The following is a 22,512-nucleotide window of genomic DNA, read 5'->3' on the forward strand; positions in this document are numbered from 1 at the left end:
GGTCTGAAACATAATATTGGAACAAATCTCAATAATCACAGTGTTAAAAATCTCATAGTCTGCACAAAACTTGCTTGTGACACAGCGAAACTAGACACATGTGAGAAAAATGCTGTTGTATACAAGACAAATAAACTGATAATGAACAACTTCAAACAAATAATACCCGCAAAAACACTGAACTTAAAGATTTGAAAAATATTAACAGCAAACTGTCCGAAAGTAAAGCACTCATAGTAACAGCTGACAAAGGAAATTCTTTAATCGTAATGCAAGAAAGAGAATATGTAGAGAAAACCTTGCAATTTCTCCATAGTAACAATATTACTGAAATAAAGACAGATCCTACAGTAAAATTCCAAACTAAACTCCGAAAGCTACTACAAAACTGTAACTTTTTACTGAACAAATATGAAATACGTAACTGCATAGCAATGAATCCCTCAGCACCAAAACTGCGTGCACAGCCAAAGGTTCATAAAGAAAATTGTCCCATTCGCCCGATTGTTAACTCAAGAAACAGCCCTGCATACTTCATAAGCCGTAAATTAAAAGACCTCATTACCAAATACTATACATTTGAAAATAACTACACCATACATAACACACATGAACTCATAAGCTTAATTAAAGACAACCACATCCCACCAACAACTAAATTAGCATCACTTGACATAGTCAACCTGTACACGAACATTCCTGTCAAAGAGACTATTAACATCATAAGAAACAATCTTCTTAAATATAAGATAATTAGTGTTGCAGATATCTGTGAACTCGTAGAAATACTTTCACTTATTCTAGAGCATAATTACTTTAGCTTCAACAACAAACTGTACCAACAACATGATGGTTTGGCAATGAGAAGTAGCTTAGCTGGGATATCGGCTGACATTTACATCAACCATATAGAACTAAAATTCTTCTCAACCAACCTGCACATCTCAAACAAAATAATCTACTACAGAAGATATGTTGGTGATACAATCTTGCTTTTTGATGGTACAAGCAATGAAATAGACACATTGGCAGCAGATCTAAGCAAAATGCACAAAAACATTAAATTCACAGTTGAACATGAAACTAATAAAAGCATTAACTTTATTGACTTGAAAATTTGCAATAATAACAATAAACATCAATTTAGTATTTACAGAAAACCTACCACCACAGATGCCAGTATTGGCAACTCATCTTGCCATCCCCACCAACAAAAAATGCCGTATTTCAGAACGATGCTACACTGAATTAAAAAAGTACCAATGAGTGACACAGACCAACAAAATGAAATCAATATAATTAAAACAGTTGCTCATAATAATGGATATAAACCCACAATATTAGACAAACTCCACAACAAAATGCAGACAAAAACCACAGATCCACTTCACAGCAGTCACTTCAAGCCAAATCAGTGTGCCACAGAAGCCAAACCCAAATATGCTACTCTCCCATACATAGGCCCACTTTCATACCAAATAGCAAACTTATTTAAAAAGATGAAAAATATCACAATCAGCTTTTTCACAAACAATAAATTACAACAAAGAGTAATCCATGATGTAAATACCTCCAAGAGTCCCTACCGTAAATCAGGAATATACAAACTCAAATGTGATACATGCCCAAAATTCTACATCAGACAGACAGACCGAAGTTTTAAAATTAGATACAAAGAACAAATTGATGCTTTAAGACTTAGTAACTTGAACAAATCAGCATTTGCAGCCCATATTGCTGAATAAAACCATTCAGTGGGAAACATTGAGGACAACTTAAAATTTTTACATCTAGCAGAAAAAGGAGCCACTATGAATATATTAGAAGAATTAGGAATACACACACAAAAACAGCGCCCCAGACTATATTCTTAACGAACAAACAGAGTTATGTAACACCCCTTTCATGAAAAATTTCCAAAAATTACTTTCCAGCCTCAAAAGCAAATGATATTAGTACACCTATCTGCGGATCAAGTAGCAAATTTATATGTTACTATAATTCTAATGATGCTAAATGTAATTAAATAATATATTATTTTACCTGGGCAGTTCTATATATAAAAAAAACTTTATAATTAATTTAAAAGTATCAACTCAAAAATTCAATGTCTCTGTACTAATGTAAAATGCATTACAGTTGCGTAAATGAATATATGATCCTTTCCAAACATAGGACATCATCGTCAAATGTTACAATATATCATAGCATCTGTGATACTCGTATGTTCGTAAGCTCTTTGTATGTATCAAAAGATGTGGTGCTTGGTAGAAATATTCTCAGTGACAAATCGAAAGTGTTTACTGAGAACAATTTACGTGTGCAACAAAACAATAAGAATGCAGTGGGAATGCATTTACATCTGTTGGACGAATGTTATGGAAAGAAACGCTCCAAACCGACGTTTCACGTAAGTCACATGCAACGAAAATCTGTAACCCAACCATCTGTGTGTGGCGTGTTTATAATTATGTATTATTTATATTTTAGGAAAATTAATCTGTAAAAAGCACACAACATGTCATAAAAAAAGTGTAAACCGTCTGAGGATGAATCACAACGATTCGAAACCGGTAACGGTGCCCTTTGAATAAAGGAACTGAAAGTAAATTTGTGACTGGTTGCTGTCCTAACAAGATCAACATTTTTCATCGGTTCTATATATTTTTCTGGGTGCTGAATCCGAATTTCATATGTACTGCCTTTTTCGGTTTTTCGCTTGTATTTCGAAATGCGATTTTCGAGGATGGCTACTCCATGCAACACTACAGTAGACTAAATTTACTACAAAATGCGCTAGTCAGGTTTGATTTTATGACGAGTGATATCGGCGCTAGAGCACCCTGAGAAGCTACGATATTTGACCTTTCTGTGAAAAAGTCGAAAACCCCTCTACATTACGTGAAAGTACATTAAATTTCCTAGGAGAGACGTTTGTAATATTCGGTTCTCTCGTAATGGGGGAGGGAGCAAACTGAAAATTAGGAAACATGCTTTCTGCGCCCTACAAACAAACGAATCCGCATCGTCCCTCCCCTCCTCCCCCTCCCCCCTTCCCCTCCCCCTCCCATCCCCCTACCCCTCCCCCACCACCCAACAATTTTCTGTCATCGCCGCTATACTTTCGGTTGATTACGTTTAAAATCAGTTCTGTAGAATGAATTGATGGGAAAGCATGTTTGATGAAAACATTAACGAATTGTTTTTAAAACAAATTAGATACGTGACACTAAATAGAATGTTCAGCTTCCATTAACATAATGAAATCCTTGGCTCCCGAGAGATGTCTTCATCTTATATCTTGCAAATGCAAGACAGGTTGCCTAGGTCGGTATGGATGTGGGCGATCAGAACTGTTTTGTACGAAACTGTGGCAGCGGTGTGAAGGGTCGTGCTCCGACATCGATGACAATTTTGAAATAGAGGTGGAAGACGACCTTGAGGAGCCCCTTACAATACCACTGTCTGAAGCGGCTGTAGTTACAGAAGGTACTAATTCATGTAAATACGAGGCCTGTTCAGAAAGTAAGCTCCGATTGATTGCCAAATTGAAACCACAGTGAACATCAGAAATGTTTTACTTGTAACAATTAGCTACACCTTTCAGCTACTTCTCTACGTAGTCGCCGTTCTGACTTAGACTTTTGTCATAGCGTTGTACCAACTTTTCAATAGCCTCATCGTAGAAGGCAGCCGCCAGTGCTTTCCGCGAATTCTCCACGCTGGCCTACACCTCGTTGTCTGTGTCAAAATGTTGTCTTCAAAGACAGCGGTTCATGTGACCAGAGATGAAACTCAGGGGGAGACAATTGCGGACTGTATTGTGGGTAATCTCACATTTCCATTTGAAAACGATGCAGGAGCATCTTCATTGCCCCTGCAGAATGCGGCTGAGAATTGCCTTGAAGAAGAAACAGCACGACAGTTATGTAATGTTAGCTGCATAGCTTCAGGCGAAATTTCTCACCAGGCCCTCGTACTTGGCGGCAGACACTATTTTCTAGACATCTTTACGCACTCACTGCAAGCTCAGAAATGAGAAGAGCGACGTGATGCTAACTGGGGTTATACTAGAGACACTACCCAACACATCTGTGCAAAGCTTTATCGTATTTTCATAGTCGTTTCCATTTCGCGACCGATCGGAGCTTACTTTCTGAACGCCCCTCGTATTTCGCAGAGTTATGCACCTTTACTAATCAGTTTTCCTTTGTCAAAACATTAATCAATCAACTACAATTTTTTAATAGAAGAACACAAACAACTCATTGTTCAGCCCCTGACCCTTTACCTGGACTACCATTGCCCAAGACCCTTCACGTGGCCCTTATAAGGCCCAAGAATTAGCAGTGGAAGGAAGGTAATAGGGATGCTCAATTCAGTCGAATGGAGCAGAAATGTGATAAACCGAACCAAATGAATTATACATAAATCGATACCAGATGCCATAGTTATGTATGGACTGGAGACATGGACTACTAACCTGAAACACCTAAAAAAACTGCAAGCAGGAGAAGATCAGCAAGAACTTCTAGAAGAGAGAAATAAGGAACGACGAAATAATGAAGAGAACAGAATTAAGAGAAAGAATACATGATGTGATGGATGGAAGGAAGTTACAATATTATGGGCATGTAAGAAGAAAGGAGGAAGCCAGGATACCAAAAATGATCCTGGAATGGGAATCGGAGGGAAAGAAGAGAAGAGAACGCCCTCTGACCATCTGGCTCCAAAATGTACAATTAACCATGAGAAGAATTGGCGCAGAGGAAGAAGATATATAAGACAGGAACACCTGGTGGTACATCATGAGATAAATTAAGATCTTATGTTACAGATGTAATAATTTCCCGGTTTTTATATGAAGTGAAATCTCAATAAAATGAAAAAAGTAGTATTACCGTACTAGTCTTAATATTTAAGTAGTCTTAATATAGATCGTATCGCAATAATGAACTACAGCTCACTCTAGACTGTTTCTCTTTCCACAATGAGCCATGCCAAAGTCAGGTGTTATGGACCACACAAGCAGTTTTTTGTTTTGTTTTGCTTGCAGAAAAAGCCTGTCGGTGAGGATCGAGAGGATTTCTCTGAGGCTGCAATGAAACATGCGGTTTCAAGTGTTTTGGAATGCGAAGTGAACGAAAAGGCTGCGACCGATCGTTTTAATGTTGCTAGAACTACACTGAAAAGGAGATTAGAATCAGTGTAGGGAATCAGCAAAGATCTATGACACCTCAGATGGGACTTTTCAAACCATCATTTGAAGAAAATTACGAAGAAAAGCTGTAGTACACGTGAGAGATTTAGATTCAAGTTTAATGCCGCTAAGATTGAGTTTCGAAAGTTGGCTTACGATTTGACAGAAAATTTAAAACTTCCTCACAGATTTAATACAGAAAAGTGAACTGACGAGTAAAGGTTTTTATCAAAACTTTATGAAGAAAATACCTTAGTCCGAAAGATTATTGCGTTGTGCCAGGTTCAATTGAGCTAACTACTTTTTTTTTAATATCTTGTATTATTGATATATACAAGGTGCATTCAAGTTCTAAGGCCTCTGATTTTTTTTCTTATTAACTACTCACCCAAAATCGATGAAACTGGCGTTACTTCTCGACGTAATCGCCCTGCAGACGTACACATTTTTCACAACGCTGACGCCATGATTCCATGGCAGCGGCGAAGGCTTCTTTGGGAGTCTGTTTTGACCACTGGAAAATCGCTGAGGCAATAGCAGCATGGCTGGTGAATGTGTGGCCACGGAGAGTGTCTTTCATTGTTGGAAAAAGCCAAAAGGCACTAGGAGCCAGGTCAGGTGAGTAGGGAGCATGAGGAATCACTTCAAAGTTGTTATCACGAAGAAACTGTTGCGTAACGTTAGCTCGATGTGTGGGTGCGTTGTCTTGGTGAAACAGCACACGCGCAGCCCCTCCCGGACGTTTTTGTTGCAGTGCAGGAAGGAATTTGTTCTTCAAAACATTTTCGTAAGATGCACTTGTTACCGTAGTGCCCTTTGGAACGCAATGGGTAAGGATTACGCCCTCGCTGTCCCAGAACATGGACATCATTTTTTCAGCACTGGCAGTTACCCGAAATTTTTTTGGTGGGAGTGAATCTGTGTGCTTCCATTGAGCTGACTGGCGCTTTCTTTCTGGATTGAAAAATGGCATCCACATCTCATCCATTGTCACAACCGACGAAAAGAAAGTCCCATTCATGCTGTCGTTGTGCGTCAACATTGCTTGGCAACATGCCACACAGGCAGCCATGTGGTCGTCCGTCAGCATTCGTGGCACCCACTTGGATGACACTTTTCGCATTTTCAGGTCGTCATGCAGGATTGTGTGCACAGAACCCACAGAAATGCCAACTCTGGAGGCGATCTGTTCAACAGTCATTCGGCGATCCCCCAAAACAATTCTCTCCACTTTCTCGATCATGTCGTCAGACCGGCTTGTGCGAGCCCAAGGTTGTTTCGGTTTGTTGTCACACGATGTTCTGCCTTCATTAAACTGTCGCACCCACGAACGCACTTTTGGCACATTCATAACTTCATGACCACATGTCTCCTTCAACTGTCGATGAATTTCAATTGGTTTCACACTACGCAAATTCAGAAAACGAATGATTGCACGCTGTTCAAGTAAGGAAAACGTCGCCATTTTAAGTATTTAAAACAGTTCTCATTCTCGCCGCTGGCGGTAAAATTCCATCTGCCGTACGGTGCTGCCATCTCTGGGACGTATTGACAATTAACGCAGCCTCATTTTAAAACAATGCGCATGTTTCTATCTCTTTCCAGTCCGGAGAAAAAAAATCGGAGGCCTTAGAACTTGAATGCACCTTGTAGATTAATTTGATTGTGTACAACAAAAACACTTTTTTAATTTAAAAACTATGTTTTGTAGTGTGTCTCTTATTTCTGGCCTCTTCTCTCAATATCTTGAATTGTAAGTGTTAGAAAGTCTTCCCTTGGTGTGTGTCATTTCGGTTAGAAATATTCATCATTTACATCAAAACAAATGCCCAAGTAAAGGTTTTGTGCAGTTGAACCCTATTTCAAAACAACAATAAAAGTTTTCTACCAATTTCGGCGTAAGTGGCCCGTACCAGACCCTGTTTCCCTGCCTGCTTCCCCTCCCCCCTCACTCCCACTTACCCATCAACATTAGATCTCTTGCCGCTCTGTCTGACGACGTACTTCGTGAATAGAGTGGAAAGTGGAGCATTTCATATTCTTAGCAAACACATCGTTCTCTAAATTTTGCTCGTGGCAAGTTTCACAAGTTAGGCACAGTAAATTTGGCACACAATTAGAATGACGCTAATGCTCAACAGAGTCAGCATTATGACGGCAAAAGAGGGAGGGAGGATACATTTCATTGCTGGCAGACGTCGAGGGGAGTTGAGCTTTACAATTTATAACCACGTCTCCGTTTAGTAGCCATAAAACGTTACGATGTGCCTACAGGAAGTTTAATAACAGGGGCGTCAAAGGGTTTTGTCGGCGTAGGCTGGTTTACGGGGGCCACAGCTGGAAGCCACACAGAGTTTCCCCCGGAAACGTTATGTAGCAATAGAAGGCTTGAGCAATAAATTTCAGATAGCAAACGTTTCTTGGCAAACAATATACACTTTCAACAAATTAGAAATGATTCTGTAGGAGATAATACATTTGTGTTTATGTTAACGTTCCATTATTAGACATATCGTGCGCGATGCTTATCTTGTTAGTGGTAAACGATTTTTGCTGTTTTTTGGTTCAAATGGCTCTGAGCACTATGGGACTTAACAACGGAGGTCATCAGTCCCCTAGAACTTAGAACTACTTAAACCTAACTAACCTAAGGACATCACACACATCCATGCCCGAGGAAGGATTCGAACCTGCGACCGTAGCGGTCGCGTGGTTCCAGAGAGAAGCGCCTAGAACCACTCGGCCACTAGAGCCGGCTTTGCTGTTTTGAATAGGTTAAACTGGCGGTACGGTCTTCACCACTAGTGTAGAAAGTAAAGTGCTGAAATAGTGTTGTACTGATTGTTAAGGTAGGCAAGTGGTGAAATTTGAGCCTGGTTGATGGGGACTTACCGCAAAAACTGAAAGAACAGACACCATCTCAGACGTTTTCTACAGAATTCAGGTGAGGACTCTTTGTAGGCCAGTTCATCACAGGGATGTTATTGTCGTTTCATACTTCGCAGGCCGAGTATTGTGAACAGGTGCTGGATCGTGTTGAAAGATGCAATCGCCATCCCCGAATTGCTCTTCAACAGTGGGAAGCAACAAGGTGCTTAAAACATCAATATAGGCCTGGGCTGTGATACTGCCACGCAAAACAACAAGAGGTTCAAGCCCGCTGCGTGAGAAACTCGACCACACCGTAACACCACCGCCTCCGAATTTTACTGTTGGCAGTACCCACGCTGGCAGATAACGTTCACCGGGCATTCGCCTTGCCCACACCCTGCGATCAGATCGGCACACTGTGTACCGTGACTCGTCACTCCACGCAACGTTTTTCCACTGTTCAATCGTCCAATGTTTACACTCCTTACGCCAAGCAAGGCGTCGTTTGGCAATTTACCGGCGTGGTGTGTGGCCTCCTGCCTCACTTTCATAGTACTTGCAGTTGATCTTGATGCAGTTTGGAATTCCTGTGTGGTGGCCTGGACAGATGTCTGCCTATTACACATTACGACCTTCAACTGTCGGCGGTCTCTGTCAGTCAACAGACGAGGTCGACCTTTATGCTGTTATGCTGTACGTTTCCCTTCACGTTTCCACTTCAGTATCACATCGGAAACAGTGGACCTAGGGATGTGGATGAGTGTATGACACAAGTGCCACCCAATAACCTGACCACGTTCGAAGTCCACGAATTCTGCGGTGCGCCCCATTCTCCTCTCTTACGATGTCTAATGGCTACTGAGGTCGCCGATATGCAGAACCTGGTAGTAGGTGTCAGCACAATGCACTTAATATGAAATATGTATATTTTTGGGGGTGTCCGGATACTTTTGATCACACAGTGTATATAAACGACGAAATGAGGTTCCGGGCTTTGAAATAAATCCATTTGTTACAAGTGAAAATTTGTGCCACACCGTGACTCGAATCTGGATTTCCCGCTTTAAGCGGCTATCCGTGCATGCATGTCGTCCAGTCCAAATTCCCAACTTGTCGCACACTACGTACGTAGCGTAACCTGTTCATCACCCTCATTCCCGCAAGAGGTCGGACGAAGAGTATATCTGCACTGAATGATCTTTAACTACCGTCAAGACGCACCTATATGACGCGTGCTCGGAAAGTCGAAGCGATTAAGGTGACCGCTCGCGTAAAGCAAAAAATTAGGTCGCAACGATGCACCAGTTTTCATTTGTCGCCTTTGAATCTATTTCACAGTCCGATTGTGGCTAACGTCGGAATTTCAGTCTCGTCATCAGATGAACATGGGACATTACTTAATATTGAAATGTTTGATGGGAAGTTTTCGCTTAAGTTATCATATTGCATCCTGGCAAGAAAAGTGACACAAGTCGAAAAACGGCGTATTTAGTTTATAGCATTGAAAAATCGCGTGAAATGTCTCAACGTGAACGGAAAATGTGATGGAACTTACTGCCAACAACGCTTAATTGAAAATTAAAGGAAGCTTTTACTGCCGCGCGGTATTAGCCAAGCGGTCTAGGGCGCTGCAGTCATGGACTGTGCGGCTGGTCCCGGCGGAGGTTCGAGTCCTCCCTCGGGCATGGGTGTGTGTGTTTGTCCTCAGGATAATTTAGGTTAAGTAGTGTGTAAGCTTAGGGACTGATGACCTTAGCAGTTAAGTCCCATAAGATTTCACACACATTTGAACATTTGAAGCTTTTACTGTTGCAATATGTTTTCTAGAATTAACCCTGTCGCTGCTGTGGGCGTGTATATACGTCCTGCTATGCCGTTCCCCAGGTGTTATGGACTTGTATAAACGCGCCGCTTCGATTTTCCTGCATTGCTGTAGATGTCTGAAGACCTCCTGAGGAGCCGACCTTTCACTGATGCAGACGAGTTGTCTCCATATCTCGGTGAGTAAAAAAGATTCGAGTATTTCTCATATAATATATGTGTCTCATTGCATGCTGTCTTTGAGACGTGGTACTTAGGGAAAGGCATGATTCAGTGTGGACGGGGCTGTACTCAGTTACCGTTGGTTGCCCAGTTTTTTTTAAATCACGTACACTTTATTCGAAAACAATCGCAAATAAGTTTGAGAATAAGGAACGATTATCAAATTTGACTGTTAAGATACAATGTCTAATTAATTTCTTAAGCAAGTTGCACTCACGGCTGAAGGCCTTATTGACAAGAAATTCAAATTATTTGTCGGCTGAAGGCGCCAATAGTAATTACTCAAAAACAATTTGAAGGCTGAAGGCCTAGATAGCAGATTCTTAAGAACGAGTTAAACTACTCCAAGAGGTACTAAAATGTTATAAAAAGGACAACCATCAAATTTTCACTGTTAAAAGACAACATCTAATTAAAAATTCTTAAGACAAATTGCATTCACGGCTGAAGGCCTTATTGACAATTATCACAATCTGACCAAATCAAGAGAGAAGTGTGCCTCAGACAGTGCTCCAAGGATCGACCTGGGAAAGTCGCTCAACTTCGTAAACAATGAGACAGTCAGCCAAGAGTTGTATTCACTTAACCGGATGGCAACTCAAACTAGCGACAATTTGAACACAGGCCAACACTCTTGCAACATCTACCTAACGTCTGATAACCAACGCAACGATGGAATAACCCAGGCAAGGCGGAACCGGTGGACAGCACTGCGTCTCCAGAATCCGGTGTTTAAAACATCTAGAAGCAGAAGGAACCTCTACGACCAAAGTAGTCCAAAAGAAACAAATATCCGAACCACAATCAAGGAGGCTGTCGAACTACACGCCTTACCGGACAGCAGCAGAAAGGCGAGGAAAGGTACACTGCCGCGAAAATACGCTGACCTCCAGGGCAGGTAACTAGGGTGTTAGCGGCCACTAGGCAGAAAATACCGCTGGTTGAACTTCACTAACCACAAGAAATTCAATGATTAATAATTAAAGGTGGAGAGCGGCTAATTAATTTCGCCAACTCCAAACACTCCACTCGTTGCTCTTTGTCTCAGCGACCCTGCGAGCAGCATCGCGCGAACAGATGGCTTGATCTAAAAATAGTGGAGGTTTCACGACTGGGTTAATGTTCATTCAACTCGAACGTCCTGGGTCCGGTGGAGAACGATGTTGTTGCCCTCGCAGCTACAGCCCCTCGATCGGGCAGTGCCTGCGTGCCGCCAGTGGTCCCAGCATGTCTTAGTGCTGCTGGATCTGACTGCTGCTCCGTCCCAACCGAACTACCCGACACACTCCGATTCGGAAAACACTTGACGCCATTCCAAAGATAGTACTAGGGGACTAGATCTCGATAACCGCTGCTGCTGCCACTAACGGACAGACAACGCTAGCAAACGTAGTGGCGCCAGTAGACACGAGAAGAAAACGAGACGCCACCATCCCTATTACATGATGCCAACCTACCAACGGCACAAACGCGAGCCGCAACACGGCTCAATCATTTGGAAGAAACCTCCTTTCGATATCTTGAATCGTTTATGAGAGATGTCAATTGTTATGACAGCATGATTCGCGATGCGCAGGAACGTGAATGGGTGCGTCGCGCGCGGCCGTAATTTGATGTAAAACCCAAGAACTGGAGAATGAAATAAGATATCCTTCTGCTGTAAATTTACTGAAATGCTTGAGCTAAAAGACAAGGATTTCTGGTCAGATGAGTATCAGGCAATATCAACAGCAGCAGAAAATGGTATAACAGGTGTAGGTTTCGTTATGAATAGGAAGGTAGGGCAGAGGGTGTGTTACTGTGAACAGTTCAGTGATCGGGTTGTTCTAATCAGAATCGACAGCAGACCAACACCGACAACGATAGTTCAGGTATACATGCCGACGTCGCAAGCTGAAGATGAACAGATAGAGAAAGTGTATGAGGATATTGAAAGAGTAATGCAGTGTGTAAAGGGGGACGAAAATCTAATAGTCATGGGCGACTGGAATGCAGTTGTAGGGGAAGGAGTAGAAGAAAAGGTTACAGGAGAATATGGGCTTGGGACAAGGAATGAAAGAGGAGAAAGACTAATTGAGTTCTGTAACAAGTTTCAGCTAGTAATAGCGAATACCCTGTTCAAGAATCACAAGAGGAGGAGGTATGCTTGGAGAAGGCCGGGAGATACGGGAAGATTTCAATTAGATTTCATCATGGTCAGACAGAGATTCCGAAATCAGATACTGGATTGTAAGGCGTACCCAGGAGCAGATATAGACTCCGATCACAATATAGTAGTGATGAAGAGTAGGCTGAAGTTCAAGACATTAGTCAGGAAGAATCAATATGCAAAGAAGTGGGATACGGAAGTACTAAGGAATGACGAGATACGTTTGAAGTTCTCTAACGCTATAGATACAGCAATAAGGAATAGCGCAGTAGGCAGTACAGTTGAAGAGGAATGGACATCTCTAAAAAGGGCCATCACAGAAGTCGGGAAGGAAAACATAAGTACAAAGAAGGTAGCTGCGAAGAAACCATGGGTAACAGAAGAAATACTTCAGTTGATTGATGAAAGGAGGAAGTACAAACATGTTCCGGAAAAATCAAGAATACAGAAATACAAGTCGCTGAGGAATGAAATAAACAGGAAGTGCAGGGAAGCTAAGACGAAATGGCTGCAGGAAAAATGTGAAGACATCGAAAAAGATATGACTGTCAGAGGGACAGACTTAGCATACAGGAAAGTCAAAACAACCTTTGGTGACATTAAAAGCAACGGTGGTAACATTAAGAGTGCAACGGGAATTCCACTGTTAAATGCAGAGGAGAGAGAGAGAGAGAGAGAGAGAGAGAGAGAGAGAGAGAGAGAGCAGATAGGTGGAACGAATACGTTGTAAGCCTGTATGAGGGTGAAGATTTGTCTGATGTGATAGAAGAAGAAACAGGAGTCGATTTAGAGGAGATAGGGGATCCAGTATTAGAATCGGAATTTAAAAGAGCTTTGGAGGACTTACGGTCAAATAAGGCAGAAGGGATAGATAACATTCCATCAGAATTTCTAAAATCATTGGGGGAAGTGGCAACAAAACGACTATTCACGTTGGTGTGTAGAATATATGAGTCTGGCGACATACCATCTGACTTTCGAAAAAGCATCATCCACACAATTCCGAAGACGGCAAGAGCTGACAAGTGCGAGAATTATCCCACAATCAGCTTAACAGCTCATGCATCGAAGCTGCTTACAAGAATAATATACAGAAGAATGGAAAAGAAAATTGAGAATGCGCTAGGTGACGATCAGTTTGGCTTTAGGAAAAGTAAAGGGACGAGAGAGGCAATTCTGACGTTACGGCTAATAATGGAAGCAAGGCTAAAGAAAAATCAAGACACTTTCATAGGATTTGTCGACCTGGAAAAAGCGTTCGACAATATAAAATTGTGCAAGCTGTTCGAGATTCTGAAAAAAGTAGGGGTAAGCTATAGGGAGAGACGGGTCATATATAATATGTACAACAACCAAGAGGGAATAATAAGAGTGGACGATCAAGGACGAAGTGCTCGTATTAAGAAGGGTGTAAGACAAGGCTGTAGCCTTTCGCCCCTACTCTTCAATCTGTACATCGAGGAAGCAATGATGGAAATAAAAGAAAGGTTCAGGAGTGGAATTAAAATACAAGGTGAAAGGATATCAATGATACGATTCGCTGATGACATTGCTATCCTGAGTGAAAGTGAATAAGAATTAAATGATCTGCTGAACGGAATGAACAGTCTAATGAGTACACAGTATGGTTTGAGAGTAAATCGGAGAAAGACGAAGGTAATGAGAAGTAGTAGAAATGAGAACAGCGAGAAACTTAACATCAGGATTGATGGTCACGAAGTCAATAAAGTTAAGGAATTCTGCTACCTAGGCAGGAAAATAACCAGTAACGGACGGAGCAAGGAGGACATCAAAAGCAGACTCGCTATGGCAAAAAAGGCATTTCTGGCCAAGAGAAGTCTACTAATATCAAATACCGGCCTTAATTTGAGGAAGAAATTTCTGAGGATGTACGTCTGGAGTACAGCATTGTATGGTAGTGGAACATGGATTGTGGGAAAACCGGAACAGAAGAGAATCGAAGCATTTGAGATGTAGTGCTATAGACGAATGTTGAAAATTAGGTGGACTGATAAGGTAAGGAATGAGGAGGTTCTACGCAGGATCGAAGAGGAAAGGAATATGTGGAAAACACTGATAAGGAGAAGGGACAGGATGATAGGACATCTGCTAAGACATGAGGGAATGACCTTCCATGGTACTAGAGGGAGCTGTAGAGGGCAAAAACTGTAGAGGAAGACAGAGATTGGAATACGTCAAGCAAATAATTGAGGACGTAGGTTGCAAGTGCTACTCTGAGATGAAGAGGTTGGCACAGGAAAGGAATTCGTGGCGGGCCGCATCAAATCAGTCAGTAGGGAAAAAAAAAAAAATAAAAAAAAATCAACCATACACAGAGAGTACGCAATGCGTTTTTATCTCTGCGAAATCTTTATAATTTCAAGCAATGTTTTACTTAATTTGATGCCACACAGTAACTATGGCATATAACGGAAAGAAATTCAGTTCTTCAGCAGGCGAAGATATCAGATTGAAATAGTTTCCTTGAAAACGAATAGTAAGTAATTCATAGCTGCTTGCAAGTCCACGTGGACGGAAGTGGGCACGTCGCGTCCGACCGTCCGTCGGATATAAAACCCAATAACCCGAGAACGAAGTGACATATTTTTCTGCTATCAATTTTAAACAAAATTTCGTTATCTTATCTACATTTCATTCACTAAAATCAACAACGAGTATACTTTACAGAATGCGTTATTGTCTCCGTGAACTGTATAAAATTTCGTGCTACTTGAGGCCGCGCAGATAATATGATGGATAACGAAAAGAAATTCGGTTCTTTATCGAGTGAAGATATCAGCCTGTAAGATGTGCAAAGATGAAATTTTGTCATCCAATAGTTTTCGAAAATTGGATGGTAAGTATTTCATTTCGGCCAGAACGCCGTCTCACAGCATAGCGTCAGCATTTGGCGAGCAGTACAGCCATAACACACGTCGCCTGAGCTTGGAATGCAAAGAGCACTTCTGTAGCAGCGAAAGGGCTAATTTGGCCGAGCGGTTCTAGGCGTTTCAGTCCGGAACTGCGTGACTGCTACGGTCGCAGGTTCGAATCCTGCCTCGGGCATGAATGTGTGTGATGTCCTTAGGTTAGTTGGGTTTAAGTAGTTCTAAGTTCTAGAGGACTGATGACCTCAGATGTTAAGTCCCATAGCGCTCAGAGCCGTTTGAACCATTTTTTTGAAAGGGCTAATTCATGGAGTCGAATTTTCTCATGTATTGCATTTATGCGTTATGTCACTGTCTTGCCTGGATGCGGTATGTTTTCAGGTCTGTCGGTACATACACCCTGTATATGTGGTCATTTATTAAATATGTCTCAGTGCATTTGAATTGGAGTATGGATTTACTGTTATTCCGACACACTTCCTCCGTGTGCCCATACGTCGCAACATCGCAGAACCTGTGCTCATATGCTAGTGGCTTGTGATCTGGAGACATTACAGGGTGAGTGAAAACGACAAAAATTTTGAAGCTTGAGCAGTGATTGTTGTAATTCAGGTTTACGATCTACACCACGATTCGTACAGCTTTGACATGGGGCTTGGGCACATGCCAAAAGACAAATTGAATGCCCCAGTATGGCCCGATTTCGTTACTTACAAGGCTTTGCCAATGATATGACCAGACGACCTTCTGGCCATCGCAATCGGCAGCTGCACTGAGGTGGATTTAGGACCGTTTCGAGAACATCTTTCCACACAACAGACACGTCAGTTGCTTCCCCCCCGGCCCCACCCCTCCATCTCTTGCCCCCCTAAGCCTCTCTAAGCCACCCTCCCCTCTCTCCCACCGTCCCTCAGACACAGAAATTGGGTAGACAAATACAGGTAGAAGATGATACCTGCAAAGGAACCTTCGGGTAGGGTGGGGACAGGAAGGGCATCCGGCCACCCTCTACCACTACCACAATCAAACCCAATAACTAACAAGCCGACTGCATGAAGATTTTGGTGAAGGCCAGGAAAAACAAGAAACTGCAAATTTCAACGATCAGTGATGAAGTCGACGACTTGTAGGTGCGGACGAAAATGAAAAGGAAATGGGTCAGAGAGGTAATAAAATGTGCTACAAACATGTTTTCGGAATATTTTCTTAGCAAGCAGGGAAAAAAAGAAGAGCAAAAACACCCTATAGATGATTAAAATATTCACTGGAAGGAGGGCGACCTTCCTTTCGAGGAGCACTCTTGAGAAAATTTAGCGAATCAACATTTGAGGCTGATTGCAGACTGATTACTGCCAACTTACATTCCGCGTAATGACCACGAAGATAAGATTAGAGAGATTAGGTCTCATACAGAGGCATATAGACAGTCGTTTTTCCGCCGCTCTACATGCGAATGGAACATGAAAGGAAATGACTAGTAGTGAGACAGGGTACCCTCCACCGCACACCATATGGTGACTTGCGGAGTATGTTGTAGATATACACACATCAAAAAAAGTTTTGCGTCACCTCGCTTCCGAGAGTTCCGGAACGTGTACAGAAAATTGGAATAGAGATCAACATAAATATCATTTCCGCCCTTCTTATTGCTCATGAGAACCACACATTGAATGTTGTACCACCATACAACGAGACCTTCAGAGGTGGTGGTCCAGATTGCTGTACACACCGGTACCTCTAATACCCAGTAGCCCGTCCTCTTGCATTGATGCACGCCTGTATTCGTCGTGGCATACTATCCACAAGTTCATGAAGGCACTGTTGGTCCAGATTGTCCCACTCCTCAATGGTGATTCGGCGTTGACCCCTCAGAGTGGTTAGTGGGTCACGTCGTCCATAAACAGCTCTTTTCAATCTATCCCAGGCATGTTCGATAGGTTTCGTGTCTGGAGAACATGCTGCCCACTCTAGTCAAGCGATGTCGTCATCCTGAAGGAAGTCATTCACAAGATATGCACAATGGGAGCTCGAACTGTCGTCCATGAAGACGAATGCCTCGCCAATATGCTGCCGATGTGATTGCATTATCGGTCGGTGGATTCACGTATCGTACAGCTGTTACCGCGCCTTCCAAGACCACCAGCGGCGTGTCGGCAGCACATAATGCCACCCCAAAACAGCAGGGAACCTCCATCATGCTGAACTCGCTGGACAGTGTGTCTAAGGCGTTCAGCCTGGACGATTATCTGGTTGAAGGCATATGCGACAGTCATCGGTGACAAGAAGCGGTCCATTCGGCATGTTGTTGGGCCCCATCTGTACCGCGCTGCATGGTGTCTTGGTTGCAAAGATGGGCCTTGCCATGGACGTCGGGAGTGAAGTTGCGGATCATGCAGCCTATTGCGCACATTTTGAGTGGTAACACGACATCCTGTGGCTGCACGACAAGCATTGTTCAACATGGTGGGGTTGCTGTCAGCGTTCCTCCGAGCCGTAACCCGTAGGTAGCGGTCATCCACTGCAGTAGTAGCCCTTGGGCGGCCTGAGCGAGGCATGTCATCGACAGTTCCTGTCTCTCTATATCTCCTCCATGTGCGAACAACATCGCTTTGCTTCACTCCGAGACACCTGGACACTTCCCTTGTTGAGAGCCCCTCCGGGCACAAAGTAACAATGCGGACGCGGTCGAACCGCGGTATTGACGGTCTTGGCATGGTTGAACTACAAACAACACGAACCGTGTACCTCCTTCCTGGTGGAATGACTGGAACTGATCGGATGTCGGACCCCCTCCTTCTAATAGGCGCTCCTCATGCATGATTGTGTACATCTTTTGGCGGGTTTAGTGAAATCTCTGAACAATCAAAGGGACTGTGTCTGTGATACAATATCCACAGTCAACGTCTATCTTCAGGAGTTTTGTGCAGATAAAGGTGTAGATTACAACAGCGCGTTGTACAATGAAAACTGGACATTCGGTGTGTATTCATTTTCTTCAAATGGTTCAAATGGCTCTAAGCACAATGGGACTTAACATCTGAGGTCATCAGTCCCCTAGACTTAGAACTACTTAAACCTAACTAACCAAATAACATCACATATATCCATGCCCGAGGTAGAATTCGAACCTGCGGCCGTAGCAGCAGCGCAGTTCCGGACTGAAGCGCCTAGAACCATTCGGTCCCAGAGGCCGGCTCGTTTTTCTCATTCAGAATTTCATTAGGGTGCTGTTTCTAGATCTCCAGTTCTTCTAAAGGTTCAATAACCGACCCGTCAACGCAGTGTGTACGACTTGCAAGTTATTGTCTGTCTACGTGCGCTCTGTAAGCTATAATCCGAATGCGGTTTTGTTCTGTGAGAGCAAGCAATCCCTAAATTAATATATATATACAAAGCATGTGTGCGTGTGTAAAGACACACTTTTCTCCATGATAACCCTCTGCCACCCACTTGCGGTTGTGGTGGTAGATAGCCCTTGGTCTCCTGCTGTTAGTAAGAGCGTTTGGTCACAATGGTAGAAGTGTGAATAACGTCTAAATTGTTTTGAGTGTCGTTTCATGTGTTAGTGAGGATCAGGGACGTGTTCCGAATTTTCTAGAAATTAACATCTGAACCAGATTTTTGCAGAAGGTTCCAGAACCATTGAAGAAATATATGTGGCTGAAAATTACAATAACATTATTATCAATAATTACAATAATTACTAATAACTATAGGTATTTATAGAATAATATGCCTGTGTACTAAAATTTTCAAAAAAATATGGTTTATTGGGTAATGTCTAGAATCTGAATCGTCAAAAACATTGTAATCCTAAACGTTCGCAGATTAAAACTACTCGAAATACTGTCATTGAAATTATTGTCCTCAAAGAGCCAGCAGCTGGATAGGTCTCTCGCACAGCCTGTATACCAATGATCCCAATCGATGTAGAGATGGACAGAGAGGAGGGAGGAAGAGATGCAAGGGGGGGAGGAAGAAAGAGAGAGAGAGAGAGAGAGAGAGAGAGAGAGAGAGAGGGAGGGAGGGAGAGAGGGAGAGAGAGAGAGAGAGAGAGAGAGAGAGAGAGAGAGGGGGGGTGAGGAAGAGAGAGAGAGAGGGAGAAGGAGAAGGGAGAAGGAGACAGAAAGGGAGAAGGAGATTACAACATACATCCAATTCCAACACATGTTACGCAATTGTGAAACATAGCCCGTTTCGCTAGTATGATAATAAAATATATGTCTGTCTATCCAACATAAAATTTATTGTAGTTGTTAGAAATTATTTTGTGCATGCCCGACTTCGAAAATTTTTTATGTTTATTGAGCCTAAGCCAAAGTCAGAGTATTATTTACTTGAAAGCTGCACTTTGTGTGTACCCCGTTAGTCCAAAACGTTCCAAGACTGGATCAATAATAAGTTGAGAAAAGTTAAGGTGGTGGCTTTAATGCTTCATATGTTCTAGATAGTCTGCTCCTACTTTAAGTGTAACCCCCAGAGCGTTCATACAACCAAGTGAAACAGTCAGAAAATCCCTTCTTTGGGATATCGTTCAACGCACATGTCGCATTGACTTGGGTGTCGGTTATGCCGTCAAAGCGTTGACCCTTTATGTGAATTTCTGCTCTTTGTCGCTTTGTGGTATTGATATCACCAAGTCTCGTCACGTGTGATGATCGCGGCTGGAGTCCACGCACCGTTGTTTTGGTTTGAGACTCAAAGTTTGCGGGACCAACTTTTCACACACTTTTCTCTTCTTCAAAACATTCCCGAGGACCTCTAGAACACTTGGTTTAGAGAAGCTGCTCCATTGCAATTTATGACACAAAAACGTACACATAGTACAGTCGCACGTCCACAACTCAACACTGCCCGCTCACAGCTGACTGGTCGATTGCACCTCTGTTGTTTACAGCTGTTAGTTCGAGTTGCCACCGTAGTTACTGCGCTGACGTCGCTTCTAAGTCAGGAATGAAATCAGTCTCAAAACGTTTTGGACAGACCGTGTATCTCTCGAACACAAGCGGAATATGATTCTGAGAAGGTTTCTTGTATAATTCGTCTACTGCATTGCCATGACAACCTACTATTCTCTGCATTATACATCGTGTATACGAGACACCAGTACAAGAATTTTGGAAGTGTTTCTATTCGCTACTGCTTGAAGATTGTAGAGAATGCAGGGGGAGTTGAGGTTAGGTTGGGTAGTGGGAGGAACAGAGAGTGAGGAAACGAGTGTGTGTCTACAAGAGAGAGACAGAGAGAGAGAGAGAGAGAGAGAGAGGAAGAGACAGGGGTTTGCTTTTTCAGTTTTCCAGGCCTCTTGCCTACAGCGGGTGGAGGGCTGACAGCTGGGATGACAGATGAGCATCCGAAAAGCATTTTCCTCCTCCGACGTTGCCGGAATATCAAGCAGCTCCGTGGCCCGTGTCTTTTGCGCTGTGTTTGAATCCCAGAAAAACAATACTGGTCACCAGGTAGTCGTAACGGCGACGACACGTGTATTCAGTATATGGCCTAAAACTGGACACCATCCTAGGACTAGTTATTCAGTAGCAGAACCCAGTGCGTTATGCTGGACCGCGAATGTTCAACATACAGGGAAGTATGACCTAGTAGATAGTGTCGGAAGTTCCATGCGGCTTTTCGCGGATGATGCTGTAGTATACAGAGAAGTTGCAGCATTAGAAAATTGCAGCGAAATGCAGGAAGATCTGCAGCGGATAGGCACTTGGTGCAGGGAGTGTCAACTGACCCTTAACATAGACAAATGTAATGTATTGCGAATACATAGAAAGAAGGATCCTTTATTGTATGATTATATGATAGCGGAACAAACACTGGTAGCAGTTACTTCTATAAAATATCTGGGAGTATGCGTACGGAACGATTTGAAGTAGAATGATCATATAAAATTAATTGTTGGTAAGGCGGGTACCAGGTTGAGATTCATTGGGAGAGTCCTTAGAAAATGTAGTCCATCAACAAAGAAGGTGGCTTACAAAACACTCGTTCGACCTATACTTGAGTATAGCTCATCAGTGTGGGATCCGTACCAGGTCGGGTTGACGGAGGAGATAGAGAAGATCCAAAGAAGAGCGGCGCGTTTCGTCACAGGGTTATTTGGTAAGCGTGATAGCGTTACGGAGACGTTTTGCAAACTTAAGTGGCAGACTCTGCAAGAGAGGCGCTCTGCATCGCGGTGTAGCTTGCTGTCCAGGTTTCGAGAGGGTGCGTTTCTGGATGAGGCATCGAATATATTGCTTCCCCCTACTTATACCTCCAGAGGAGACCACGAATGTAAAATCAGAGAGATTCGAGCGCGCACGGAGGCTTTCCGGCAGTCGTTCTTCCCGCGAACCATACGCGACTGGAACAGGAAAGGGAGGCAATGACAGTCGCACGTAAAGTGCCCTCCGTCACACACCGTTGGGTGGCTTGCGGAGTATAAATGTAGATGTAGATGAAGTAACATCAGACGTGCCCCGAGGAAGGATATCATGACCTTCAAATGGCAGTTTAAGTGGATGTAATATGCAACCAGTTGCTTTTTTGTGTTCTTCAGACTCGTCATTAAATGGCGCAGTTACAGGAACTTTATCTGGACCATGTGCAATGGTAGCGACCCTCATTCTAGTTATGGTGAGTGTAAATCAATTAATCCACGACCATGCGATATCTTCCGGGAAAGGGATCCAGCTATAGAAGACGCAAGAAGAGTCGGATAGAACATTTGCCGTGTGTGCATGACGCGTGCACGTCCAACTGCGACGCGCACGTGAAATGTCAGGCCCTTACAACCAGTCCACATCATTACGTTTTCGGCACAAATGTCAAGTCGAGTTATTGGAGGCTGGCTTGATTTCTTCTTCAGAAACGTAGAACCTGAATTCCTAGTACTGATAAAACACTTATGCAGAAGTACACACGACAGGAATTTAAGTGTTATTATGGGTACTAGAGACCTGTAGTATGGTGCACAAGTGACTCGCAGAATGATGGTTGAGATCTTCTGGTGATTCCAGATGTCCGAAGTGTCTAATGGACATGAGAAATAGCGTACGCTGTCATATGTAGAACCCTTGACAGTCAAATGATCGAAATGTCTTTTACTACAATCTATGGTCACAATTTTTTTGACTGATTGTAAAAAAAGGTAAGGAAGGACTGGAGATTAAAATTTAACATTCCGTCGACGGTGAGGTTATCAGAGATGGAGCACAATCTCAAATCCTGGAAGGATGAGGAAGGACTTAGGCCGCTCCTTTTTCTAAGGAACTGTTCGCGTGCCACCGTGGTTAAAATATACCGTGCATGGCAAAATGGCACTACCCAAATCCGGGCTGAGACAACTGTGGTACACCACGGGGCATAGATGA

Source organism: Schistocerca americana, chromosome 7 (assembly GCF_021461395.2).
Source record: "Schistocerca americana isolate TAMUIC-IGC-003095 chromosome 7, iqSchAmer2.1, whole genome shotgun sequence".
NCBI lineage: Eukaryota > Metazoa > Arthropoda > Insecta > Orthoptera > Acrididae > Schistocerca > Schistocerca americana.